General features: G+C 38.0%; 1 long non-coding RNA gene across 1 annotated transcript; it reads right to left on the bottom strand.

The window, feature by feature from the left end:
- Positions 1 to 4,514: 4,514 nt before the first annotated feature.
- Positions 4,515 to 12,715, bottom strand: LOC115923442. Its single transcript, XR_004063886.1, has 2 exons — positions 12,124 to 12,715; positions 4,515 to 7,183 (listed from the first exon to the last, which is right to left on the bottom strand). It is a non-coding gene; the product is annotated as an uncharacterized LOC115923442 (long non-coding RNA).
- Between the last annotated feature and the right edge of the window lie 1,561 nt (positions 12,716 to 14,276).

Below are 14,276 nucleotides of genomic sequence, written 5' to 3'. Positions count from 1 at the left end.
TATAGGGCTAACACTTCCGTTTCAGCATCACCGATATATCTGGCTTATGAGTTCGCACTATACTACACGCAGTGATACAAACCGGATTATGTGTCACCAGCCTTAGCACATCATAATATATACCGATCGTTTTCCTACATCACCACCACAAACAAATATCATGGTTAACCATCGGAATTCGGAAACAGTGACGTAAGATTCATGCAAATGAAAAAAATAACACTGATGAAACGTTTATTTCATTCCAACATGGTTCGGAAACTGTTATTTTTTACATCTGTGACTTTGAATAAAAACCTTTACCCCACATTTCAGTTATTGTAAGATTAGTTGAACATCTCATTGATTTACTTAATAACCAGATGGGAATTATGTAAATTGATTATTCAAATACGGTTTGTTGAAAAAAAGGAATATCACAGATGTTGGCTACCTATTCTTCAGGTTACCCATTTACCATTAACAGAAACTCAAGTGCTAAAATGACTGGATGGTTGGTTGATAGATTGAGTGATTGACTGAGTTATTGATTAATTATGATTGATTTATTGAATGATTAAATTGATTGAAATATTGAATGGTGATTGAATGCTTGATTGATTAATTGATTGACCGATTGACTGATACCGTACATTAAGTTGATTAAGTGATTGATAGCTGAATTATGATTGTCCAATGAATTGTCAAGATATGCACAAGCACACCCAGGCAGAGAGAGAGAGAGAAAGAGAGGGGGAGGGGCATACATGTCCTCTTGACCCTTATCCCATCTACCCAACAAAGTCCTACCCTACATTTCACCTCCCCTGCACCATGTACCATCGCCCTGTCCTGACTCCCATGAACACACCACTGAGTCTATGGTAATAACAAATGCAATTCCTGTTCACTCATGCATAAAATGTTAATCCCATAAACCACAAATTTCACTCAGCAAACCCAAACCATTTTCACAATTGATCATAAATTGGTCAAATCATCCTCAATTCCGTAAGCTCCAAAGGATTTACCTCTCACAAATTGGAGGGCAAATTCCTGCGCAACCTAATTTTCATAACTTTACCAAAGTGAGCAGTGCTCACCCAAGCATAACTTATTTTCAGACTTTTCGGTGTCATATGAAAGTTGAGTTTATGAGCTTTCCATACACATAAAACTTTTCCCCCAGAATCATATATTTTGTTATTCGGCAGCCATTTCAAAAGTGTATAGTTTTTTTTGGGACGCACTGTATTACGTGTCTTTTGGACACCTACTCTGATATTTCAGAAGCAAGAGCATGGATTCTAATTCATTTAATCTTCTTTCTCTAACTTTGTTATTCGATACAATTATACGAATTCTTCTAACCAGATTATATGGTATATTCACCTTTGTGTAGCATGAGTGGACAGCAGTCAAAATGCAAATACTTATGAGTGTCAGTTAGTTTATAATCTACATTCGTCTCCCATATTCCATTCATGTTCATTACATTTATATCCAGGAACGATGTCTTCTCTCCTGACACCACCATTTGAAATGAAGTATCTGTATGTAGATTTTGCAGAATAACACAAAAATGTCTCCAAATTCTTTTTTTGTTCATTTAATATAACAATCATCGAGGTGCATGAGCCAATGTTTCTCCACATATAACCTGGCTTCTTTTGAAATGACAACATATTTGCATATGTTGGGGCAATTTTTTTCCCATTGCTTTTCCTTTAATTTGTTTACTAAAGTGTACCATCAAATTGCAATACATTATTTATCAGTATCAATTCAATGGCTTCTAGAACAATTTTTTTTTATATTCTCGTTTTCAAATCTTGAGGATATTTTCCCAACCATTATACAATGGCATCCAATCTAACTTGATGATCAATTTCAGCATAAAGACTGTTAACTTCAATCATAACTAAAAAGCTATTATCGTCAATATTTTCAGGTAGGTCAAGAAATCAAGAAATCTACAATATCTTGAATATCGGTTTTTACATGTTTCCAGCATGGTTACAGTATCAATCAGATAGTTTAGACGATGAGTAGGACATACCGGTCCTGCAACTATTGGTCTCATTTCCTCAAGTCCATATCAGATCCACATTGTACTTATTTTTATGTTGGTGCATATTAGAATAGATAAATAAATCAGATTTTAATTCAATAATTGCTCTTTTCGATTAATATATCGCCGTTTTAATACGCAATATCATAATACGATTCAAATCAATCTTACCTATATAGGGCTAACACTTCCGTTTCAGTATCACCGATATATCTGGCTTATGAGTTCGCACTGTACTACACGCAGTGATACAAACCGGATTATGTGTCAGCAGCCTCAGCACATCATAATGTATACCGATCGTTTTCCTACATCGCCACCACAAACAAATATCATGGTTAACCATCGGAATTCGGAAGCAGTGACGTAAGATTCATGCAAATGAAAAAAATAACACTGATGAAACGTTTATTCCATTCCAACATGGAAAGTACCCGGAACTAGCAATGATGCGCGATCTATTTTTGTTCAGCTTACGACGTGGGATGATTCATGACTCATAGCTCGGATGAACATGGCCTTTAGATGCAACGCTTGCAGACGGTAAATGATCGCTAGGCTAGGTAAAACTGGTCATGGCATTGGGTGATCCTGACCATCGGGAAAGCTTGACCATTTGTGTGAGCTTCTGGGACGTTACCTCACCCCTGGGTAAACTCATTAACCAATCAACGTTACCTATCAACCTACAGTGCGTTAATCTTCATTTCATGAAGCCTGCACTTTTCAGGAAATAACACCGATGAAATGAAATTCCATTCCAAGAATTGGCTTCCATGAAATAATACAAGGATGCGCGTACTAGTTATATTCAGGATACGTGGCGGATCCAGCCGGCGGCAAGGGGGGGGGGGGGGGGGAGTTGGGGGTGCAATTCTTGAGAAAATATTTAGCGGCACACTAGCGCCGCATTCCGCGCTTCCGCGGAAAGGAGGGGGGGGGGACTCTGAGGGGGATGTGACCCCAGCTGAAGAACAATCACATTTTCAAACGCAATTTGTGCGATTTGGTGTTATTTACAGCCAGGATGTCATTTAAAATCTATGACTTTTTTGCAGCATAAATTTATGATAAGCCTTTGCTTTCTAAAGCCCTCATCACACCGAACTAGTTCTCAATACGTTCTGGAAAATGTTGTCAAACGTGCTCAAACTGTGTGCAAACGGAGTTGAACGTAGTAGCAACTGTTAAACGATCTGTTCAAAAGCTTTATGGACGGGCTCGGACTGGCTATAAGGGAGAGTGCTCTAGAACTTTGAGCCTGTTCAAAATTGTCCTCGTCCTGCAAATAAACGGAGTGACAATTTACTTAAAACGAAGAGGACGTACTACAAACGGACTGATTGTCGTACTAGGGACGGAATTGCCTCGATCCTACTAAGAACGTGTTACAACGTGCTGTGTTCGAGCATCAATTAGCAGCAGTATAAGCCCCCATCACCCCAAACTAGTTCTCACTACGTTCTAGAACCATCCTAGAAAATCATAAAATGTGTTATGGTCGGGGTAGAATGTGTAAATAATGTCTATGATACGATCCTACTACGCTCATGAGCAGTCCTCAATACGTCCATCTCGTCTCTACCCCGTCCACAGTCAGCTCATATCAAGTTCAGATCGGGCAAATTTGCCATTTTCAAGCAGTCCGGCCGGTCCGTAATCAGTTTAAAACAGTTCTTAATTATTTCTGCCTCGTTCCCAATACGTCCAAACCATTCTAACTAGTTCGCAACTTGATCTGACTTTTTGTTTGTAACCCGACCACCCCGTTCAGGAACAGTACAACTTGTCCTCATCTCGTTCTTAGTGGGTTCGAACGCGCCTATGTAGGCTCGAGGACTATAAAAACAACTTATCTGATCGATTCCTTAATTCTCCCCACTATAGTATTACAATTTAGTTACATTTTAGGTGAATGCAAATTGTCACAAAGCAATGAGTTTGTTTTTAGCAGATGTTTCTGCATTTATTGATAAATCAAATATAAAACATTTAAATAACAATAATAGTAGATGATACAATCGATTTACATAAAATGTGACAAACTTAAATACACACACATAAAAATGCATATAATGCATAACAACTTATCTAATCGATATTTTTTAATGTAACAAATATTGAAAATTAAAAGATTTGGTGCAATAGCAATAATCAAAATATGTATGAGTTATTGTATTTTCCAAACTGAATAAGAAACAATATTCTTAAAGTGAAACAAGTATTAGTAAACAATATCTGGAAATAAGTTGGTTCCATTTGTATTAATTTTCAAGAAAATGATTTACTTTCCCCTTAAATTGGCATAGTTAAAAAGTGCATTACCGAATTGTTGTTTTCAGCAGTTAAGTAATAGGATACAATATGTACATAGTCCATCGTCTACAGTGGAATCTAGTACAATAGATATGGTAACAGGTGACCCCATTGATGTAGCAGACATAAGAGTCAAACACTATTATGATTTGATATTAGAAAAAAACAGGATCTGCCGTGCATTTATTTTTGGAACGCTTATTTTGATTAACCTAACTGGAAGACGGTGCTTTATTATAAATTTTAATTTATAAATGACAACAGAATTAAGCAGTTTAATTTTTAATTTATTCATAGAATAATACCCAGTAAAGATAATTTATGTAATAAAATGGAAGATTGAAAATAATAATCTATGTGATGTCTGTAAAATCCCGGATACAACTAACCACCTTCACCTGGCTTGTAAGAAGGATTTCGCTTTTCTTTGAAGATTGTATCCAAATTAATCGATACTTTGTTTAATTTAAAAATCTTTCTGAACGAAAAAATCTTCTTATAGCTCATGAAATAGAGAAGAGAGAAATGAATCTGATCAATCTTATTTAAAACTTTTCTCAGCGCATTATCTATAGAAACTATATTAGAGAATGTTTTGGAAGTATGATGTATATTTGTCAAAAGAATTAAAGGTAGAAATTCGCACTGATCTCGATAACAAATGTAATCAAAAGAAATTTGATACAAACGAAGTAACAAACAAAATGTTTGCATCATTTCATTTAGTGATTATATCACATTAGTTTCATGTTTTGTACTATATATGATATGTTACAAGTGCATTAATTATGTATATAAACACTGTTGTAAATAGCTGTTATTTTTATGATATGAACAAATAAAGTCCCTCGACAGAGGAAAAATAGAAGAAAAAAATATTGATATGTTACTCTTTTGTTTTTTCTTCCAAATAGTGTCTTTCATTACTTTACAAGAGGATGCAATACCCATTTATATTTTACTTTTGATTGTAAAATAATAAGAAATTCGAAACGTACATTGCAATACCCATTAATATCTTGCATGCAAACGAATATCTAAGTTTCAATTATACCTACAACAAAACATTGTTTTATCAACTGAATATAGTGCTCTTGGTTTCGTTTAAGGAGTATAGAAGGCATCATTTCGGATGTAGCACGGCGACAGGATATTTATATTTACATTATAAGAATCGCATCATTACAACACTACAATATAATTACATTACGATACAACTATTATCCATGAAATATACATACACCATAATCTAAAATAGTATTACGTAAACGAGACTAATTTGATAGAGAAAAGGCAAGTCAATTAAGGTATACCATGGAAGGTTCATTCATGTGAATAAAATAGACAAGAGATAACATATCTTTGAGTGGTCAACTTGACGGTCACTTTATGAAATACGACAGACACATTTTTGGGGTTTAAATAGTAAAACATTTTAGCCTGAATCAGGGCCCAGTTACATACAACTAGTCATCAATAGCATATGCTAAATCATATATATGACAAAGTTTGCTCTCAGCCAATCAACCGCCAGTAGCTTATAACAATTATTATATAACTCTGGTTATTTATAACAATTTTTATGAAGCAGGGTCCTTGTTTACTATTGTACCAGACCCGTCATTCCCCCGATAATAGAAGACCATGAAAGGAGAGAGTTGAAGATGGAGAGATATTGACAGGAACACGGAAGGCAATAAATAAATATAACGTGGGTGTCCTGCCTATTGATAATCAACTCAGATGAAAGGTTTTTACTTGGTAAAATTACTACGCTTTTTTGTAACATTTAAAATTGAAGAAGAAGCTATGAAAGAGCCTAAAAAGACATAATCACTCCCTGATAAAGGACCGTATATTTAAAAGGCTCTTAACTTTAACGAGAGTTACGAGTATCCGATCGATATATAATTTCCATGGATAGTTGGTGTCACAAATACTGCCGAATACATCTGATCATACAACCGTCTTGGCCATCTAAAAGTAAATCTTTTTCGCTTAAAAGTTTCCATAGGATTTAATTGCGTCACTTTCGGGAATCGTTAACTCGTTATATGAAGGCGGCGGTTGATCTGGTAGTCTTTCCACAGGAGCTGATGGTTGTAGGGTTGGTTGGGCTGGTGGGTACTGGTTGACAGCAGGTTGAGCCGGTAGGTACTTGCTGTGAACATGTTGAGCCGATGGGTACTAGTTCGTACTGCTTTGGACCGGTTGAAAGGACCCCGCTTGTTGCTGAGGTTGATATGAATACACGAATGTCTGTTGACCGCCTCCTCCTCCTCCGCCTCGCTGGATAATAGGAGGTTGTACTAACCCTGGTGTAGATGCGGCATTTGGGGCAACGACTGTTGTTGTCATGGCCGTTTCAGAGAATGTCGTTGGCATGTTTGATGAGTGACGCGGTGCATTGCAACACGAGGCGATGCTAAGGATCAGTACGATGATTCCAATAACCAAAACTGCTATTCCTGCGTACATCTGACGCATACCGGACCTTCTCGCTTCCGGGAAGCTGTCATAGAAACTGTCTGACAGATTTCCTCCTGTAAAATATCCCATTAATATATTTACAACTCCGACAAATACGATAAAGAAGGAAATGATAAACAAGCAACGCGAACATTGATAGAAGCGCTCCAAACATGGCCTATCTTGGGGATTTGCATTGTACATGGTCGTTTGTGCTACGACGGGAGTCGTTGTACTAGTTGCTGCCATCTCCTTCTACGGACTGTGTACGCGATCGAGGTGTAAAATCAGTACACCATTCGCCGCTTCCCGCCCCTTTGTAGTAAATAATGTAAGTCGGGTTTAGTCCTAAAAAATACAAAGAGAGAGAGAGAAAGAAAGAAAAAACACCGTATTATTATACAATCAAGAAAAGCATTGGGATAGATAATACAGGATTGTGCATTTAATACTAAATCAGGCGTCATTGCTGCGCACTAACGAGGCTTGAACCGCTTCCAATCTTGTTCTGAGTAAATTAGTTACGACATCTGACCAGAGCTTTTTAAAGGCATTTTTACTATATTTATCATTATCGATGATTGGTTTATTGCTTATTGGTTATCATTATTATTATTTTTGATGATTGATGGTTGATGGTTGATTATTATGATTATCGTTAGTATCATCATCATCATCATCATCATCATCTTTATAAGCACTATTATGGTTATCTAATATTTATACGAAGTAGATGTGTGCTTCGCTCTTGTCCCAGGTGACACAGATGAAAAGAAGTTAAAAACGCAGAAAAAAGGGAAAGAACTATTTAGTCGTTGGTGCCGATAAATTGGGAAGTAACATGGATTTCATGGTCATTTAAGAAGAAAAAATAAGGGATTTTACATTACCTGAGCTTCCCCACAAAAAATAGGTAATGTATTCCACAATATTGAGAGCACATTAATTTTTTCACATAGGGAATTGTAAAATTGCAAATGACAAACAAGGGCAATGAAATATATACAAACACTGACAATGACAATGACAATTTATTCTCATGTCACCCACATTGGGGTATTGGAGAAGTTTCACAACCAGTTTTAATTTGTCAATCTAACACTGTACAATATATACAATTCAAATCGAGTAAATGTTAATCACTAAAAATATCACCATCAACGGTAGTGGAAAAAATTATGATAATACTAATAATAAAGATAAAATTAATAATAATAACCTTAATAAAAATAATAATTCAAAAAATACTGATAATAATAAGTATAATGATAATTAATGACAAAATTAATGGAAGCAATTGAAAAAGAAAGATTGTTATTCGAATCAATGAATTACTGTAAATATTCTTGATATCAATTTAATAATTTGACAAAAAAGAGAAACATAAAGACAATATTGAACTCATAACATTTTATGTGCACATACTAAACAAGGCACTATTTTTTGACAGAATTTTACTAAGTTTAAACGTGTTTGTGCTTTATTGGAGTTGAAAAGCTGATCCATTTTCAGTGTATTCGGTCTTTCAATAAAATATTTATCGAGGAACAATTTTCAGTCTGAACGGAAGGTAGGGCATACAAACAAGTAATGAAACTCGTCCTCAAGTGATTGCAAATTGCAGAGTGTGCATAACCCCATTTTCCTATGAGTATTTGAATAATCGGCAAGTGATGATTGCCACAGCGAAAACGACTTTAATGAGATCGATTAAGTGTCTTTCTAAACATAAACATATGTTTAAAGATTCGATAGTTGACACAATGTGAATTATCGTATATACAAGCAGACCAATACTGGGCATGGGAATCTTTCAATCGACGTTCCACAGTTTGTTTGACCCAATCACAACTAGTATTTTCACAAATTTCTCAGAAATCAGACATCCCCATATTGTCCAGGGTCAGCTTGATTTTGTTCAACCAAGGTGCCTGATATATTCTGCTCAAAGAGTATTTTTAAAAGAATGTACATAATGAATTTGATTTGATTTGATTTGATTTGATTTGATTTGATTTGTTTATTTATGTTTGATTTTCTTTTTCTTTTGCATTTTTACACAAACATAACAAGCAGACATTGCAAATGTACACATGACAAAAGAATATATGTAGAATAAAGTAAGGCTGGCTTTAATTAATCGAAAACATCGAACAGGAGGGTTGACAAAGTAAGCAAAGCTTGATAGTATGACTACCCTTAAAGGATACATAATAATACGTGAAATATGGAGGGAACAAATATTGGTAAAAGGGGGAAAAGAGGGGAAAAGAAGAAAAAAAGAAAGAGGGATGCAAATCAAGATCCACAGAATTGTGTACGTGGTAGTTGGATTTCAATTTTGTATCCTTATATACAAAAGAAGATGTAATTTTGAATATCGAGTGGCCAACTTGGAATATAATAGAATGAGAAGACTCGAGAAGTTCGGACAATATGAATGTGAATATGATATCAGTGAGCAAACGGATTGTTTACTAAAGAAATGTTTACTTCTGAACTAGGAAATGGTTTCCAATTAGAATTAAAGTGTGAAAAGTTTTTATTATAATTACACCCAGGTGTAAATGGGTACCTGATATGTTTGAGCGCTAGCTACTTTGGCAGCTCGACTACGACCAGGGTAATGTGTAAAGCGTCATGAGCCCCCCCCCCCCCCCCCAATAAAAAAAATAAGAGAGAAGGAAGGAAAGGGAAAGAAATGACATAATTTCCGAGATTTTTCCTCACTTTTTAGTAAATACGTTTGTATGTGTTTGTTGGAGAATGACAAATTACTAAATTTACAGCCAGGCAAGAAATATGATTCTTGAGATTCCTACATGTCAGGCCCGAGGTGGGGCGGGGATTGGGAGCCTCGAGCTCCTCCCCCCCCCCCCTCCCCCCGCCACTTTTTTGAAAAAGTATATTAAAGAGAAATAAAATAGAATGAGAGCAAGAAAGAAAGAATAGTTAACTGCCAGTGTTAAAAATTAATGAGACATCTAAATATGCTCATCTGAACGTGATTAAATGCCTAAACCCCCTGATTTTTTTGGGCTCCGCCCCCTGGAACCTACGCCAAATAGTGACCTGCCAGTGTCATAAAATAATAAGGTATACAAAAAAATGCTCATCTGACCTTAATTAAACGCCTAAAACCCCTGAGCTTCCGGGGCCGGCTCAGCCACCAGGGGCCCTAAGGCGGGCCCCTGAACGCTTATCTGAACGCAATTTATTGCCTTAAACCCCTAAGCTTGCGGGGTCGGACAAGGTATCAAAATGTGTTTATCTGACCGCAGGCGCGTAGCCAGGGGGGGGGGGGCGGTCCCCCTAAATCGGAAGAGGACGTAGGAAGAAAAAGGAGCAGACAAAGAACACCTTTGAAAAAAGGATTAAGAGTATAGAGAACGGTACAACGCATCATCTTCTTTCTCTAATAATTTAATGAAACGTCAAAGCTTCGCTCAGGAGGGGAGAGGGGGGGGGGGGAACTGAATTCAGACGAGGATTAAGAGTCGAGAACGGTACAACGAATCGTGTTCTTTCTCTAATGATTTAATGAAACGTTAAAGCTTCCGCGCTTCGCGCAAGAGGGGGGGGGGGACCTGAATTCAGACGAGGATTAAGAGTCGAAAGCTCTCCAAAGAAGCGTAATAATTTAATAAATCGTAACATTTTCTTGTGAAACGTCAAAGCTTCCGCGCAATGCGCGGGATGGGGGGGGGGGGACCTGATTTCAGACGAGGATTAGTGTCGAAACGCTACAACGAATCGTCTTCTTTCTCTAATGATTAAAGGAAACTTAAAAAGCTTCCGCGCGAAGCGCGGGAGGGGGGAACCTGAATTCAGACGAGGATTAAGAGTCGAGAACGGTACAACGAATCGTGTTCTTTCTCTAATGATTTAATGAAACGTAAAAGCTTCCGCGCTTCGCGCGAGAGGGGGGGGGGGGGACCTGAATTCAGACGAGGATTAAGAGTCGAGAGCTCTCCAAAGAATCGTAATAATTTTATAAATCGTAACATTTTCTTGTGAAACGTCAAAGCTTCCGCGCAAAGCGCGGGAGGGTGGGGGGGGGGGACCTGAATTCAGACGAGGATTCAGAGGCGAGAACGGTAATACGAATCTTTAATGATTTAATGTTACCTTCCGCGCTTCGCGCGGGATGTAGGGGGAACTAAATTCCGACGAGGATTATTTTCGAGAACGGTATAACGAATCGTCTTCTTTCTCTAATGATTTAATGAATCGTAAAAGCTTCCACGCTTCGCGCGGAAGGGGGATACTGATTTCAGACGAGGATTAGTGTCGAAAACGGTACAACGAATGGTCTTCTTTCTCTAATGATTAAAGGAAACTTAAAAAGCTTCCGCGCTTCGCGCGGGAGAGGGAGGAACCTGAATTCAAAAGAGGATTAAGAGTCGAGAACTCTCCAAAGAATCGTAATAATCTAGTAAATCGTAAAAATTTTCCGCGCTTCGCGCGGGAGGGGAAAAACTAAATTCAGACGTGAATTATTTTTGAGAAGGGTACAACGAATCGTCTTCTTTCTCTAATAATTTAATGAAACGTCAAAACTTCCGCGTTCGCGGAGGAGGGAGGGAGAAACTCGCCCCTCCCTGCCCTGACCCCCCCCCCCGCATTACGTCACTGTTGGTCACCATTACGTACCAATATTTGGCTCGCATAATTTCAAATTTGGCCCCCCCCCCCTAAGAAATCCTGGATCCGCGCCTGCATATTATTACAATTATTGATTTAAAGTATAAATCATAGACAGTTTCACGCATAGCCTGATGGAAGATGACTTGCCACGGGTTTATAATGAAATCATAAGCCCACCATCTGACTGTAACACAATAGACTGAATTCCCTTTAATGAAGTATCAAATTGAGACCTCTTGAGTAAAGTAATTGAGGGGGCGTTTCATGAAACAATGAGTCAGTGGTTTTCACCGACTAATATCATGTTCACCAACAATTTAGTCAGCGCTGACTAAATTTGACCAATCACAGGCCTGGAAAATAGTCGGTGACAAAAGAATTTTCGATGAACATGATATTAGTCGGTGAAAACCACCGACTAATTGTTTCATGAAACGCCCCCCAGATCTACAACATTTGCTCTTTCGCTTTCAAAGAAATCATATAAGCACATCATCTGGGATCATCTGATTGTCACACACAAGCAAGACTGAATCCCCCTCTCTGTATTCAACATGTTATTCTTTTCGATCAATATATCTCTGTTTCAATACGCAACATCATAATACATTTCGAACAATTACAATACGAATCTCTCTTACCTATGGCTAACAATTCAGTTTCAGCATCACCAATATTACATCTGGATTATGAGACCGCACTACAGTAGTCTATCAAACACATGTGCTGCAAATCGGATCATGTGCATGTCAACAGCCTCAGCACGTATTACTAATAACTAGGTAAGAGTTAATGTGTCAGTTTCAGCATCACCAAAACAATTATCTGGCGTATGAGATCGCACTCAGTAGTCTATATATAAGGTAGAGGTCAGTGTGACAGTGTCTATAATATACACGCAGTGCTGCAAATCGGATCATGCGTCCACAGCCTCGTACGTATTGCTAATGCTCGTAATTCCATATCGCCACCACAAACGATTTAATAGCACGGTTAACCATCGGTGACCCGAGATTCTTGTAAATGAAAAACTAACACGGATGTAACGTTTATTCCATTCCAACATGGAAAGTACCCGGAATTAGCAATGATGCGCGATCTATTTATGTTCAGCTTACGACGTGGGGTGATGCATGACTCATAGCTCGGATAAACACGGCCTTAGATGCGACACTTGCAGACGGTAAATGATCGCTAGACTAGGTAAAACTGGCCATGGCATTGGGTAATCCTGACCATCGGGAAGCTTGACCATTTGTGTGAGCTTCAAGGACGTTACCTCACCCCTGGGTAAACTCATTAACCAATCAACGTTACATTATCAACCCACAGTGCGTTAATCTCCATTTCATGAAGCCTGCACTTTTCAGGAAATAACATCGATGAAATGAAATTCCATTCCAAGAATTGGCTTTCATGGAATATTACAAGGATGCGCGTACTAGTTATATTCAGGATACGTGGCGGATCCAGCCGGCGGCAAGGGGGGGGGGGGGGAGTGGGGGGTGCAATTCTTGAGAAAATATTTAGCGGCACGCTAGCGCCGCATTCCGCGCTTCCACGGAAAGGAGGGGGGGGGGGGGGAACTCTGAGGGGGATGTGACCCCAGCTGAAGAACAATCACATTTTCAAACGCAATTTGTGCGATTTGGTGTTATTTACAGCCAGGATGTCATTTAAAATCTATGACTTTTTTGCAGCATAAATTTATGATAAGCCTTTGCTTTCTAAAGCCCTCATCACACCGAACTAGTTCTCAATACGTTCTGGAAAATGTTGTCAAACGTGCTCAAACTGTGTGCAAACGGAGTTGAACGTAGTAGCAACTGTTAAACGATCTGTTCAAAAGCTTCATGGACGGACTCGGACTGGCTAGAAGGGAGAGTGCTCTAGAACTTTGAGCCTGTTCAAAATTGTCCTCGTCCTGCAAATAAACGGAGTGACAATGTACTTAAAACGAAGAGGACGTACTACAAACGGACTGATTGCCGTACTAGGGACGGAATTGCCTCGATCCTACTAAGAACGTGTTGCAACGTGCTGTGGTCGAGCATCAATTAGCAGCAGTATAAGCCCCCATCACCCCCAAACTAGTTCTCACTACGTTCTAGAACCATCCAAGAAAATCATAAAATGTGTTATGGTCGGGGTAGAATGTGTAAATAATGTCTATGATACGATCCTATTGCGTTCATAAGCAGTCCTCAATACGTCCATCTCGTCTCTACCCCGTCCACAGTCAGCTCATCATATCAAGTTCAGATCGGGCAAATTTGCCATTTTCAAGCAGTCCGGCCGGTCCGTAATCAGTTTAAAACAGTTCTTAATTATTTCTGCCTCGTTCCCAATACGTCCAAACCATTCTAACTAGTTCGCAACTTGATCTGACTTTTTGTTTGTAACCCGACCACCCCGTTCAGGAACAGTACAACTTGTCCTCATCTCGTTCTTAGTGGGTTCGAACGCGCCTATGTAGGCTCGAGGACTATAAAAACAACTTATCTGATCGATTCCTTAAATCTCCCCACTATAGTATTACAATTTAGTTACATTTTAGGAGAATGCAAATTGTCACAAAGCAATGAGTTTGTTTTTTAGCAGATGTTTCTGCATTTATTGATAAATCAAACATAAAACATTTAAATAACAATAATAGTATATAATATAATCGATTTACATGAAATGTGACAAACTTAAATACACACACATAAAAATGCATATAATGCATAACAACTTATCTAATCGATATTTTTTAATGTAACAAATATTGAAAATTAAAAGATTTGGTACAATA

The sequence above is a fragment of the Strongylocentrotus purpuratus genome, unplaced genomic scaffold (assembly GCF_000002235.5).
Source record: "Strongylocentrotus purpuratus isolate Spur 01 unplaced genomic scaffold, Spur_5.0 spur5_scaffold_14, whole genome shotgun sequence".
NCBI classification, from domain to species: domain Eukaryota; kingdom Metazoa; phylum Echinodermata; class Echinoidea; order Camarodonta; family Strongylocentrotidae; genus Strongylocentrotus; species Strongylocentrotus purpuratus.
This window is presented reverse-complemented; position numbering and strand designations above follow the sequence as displayed.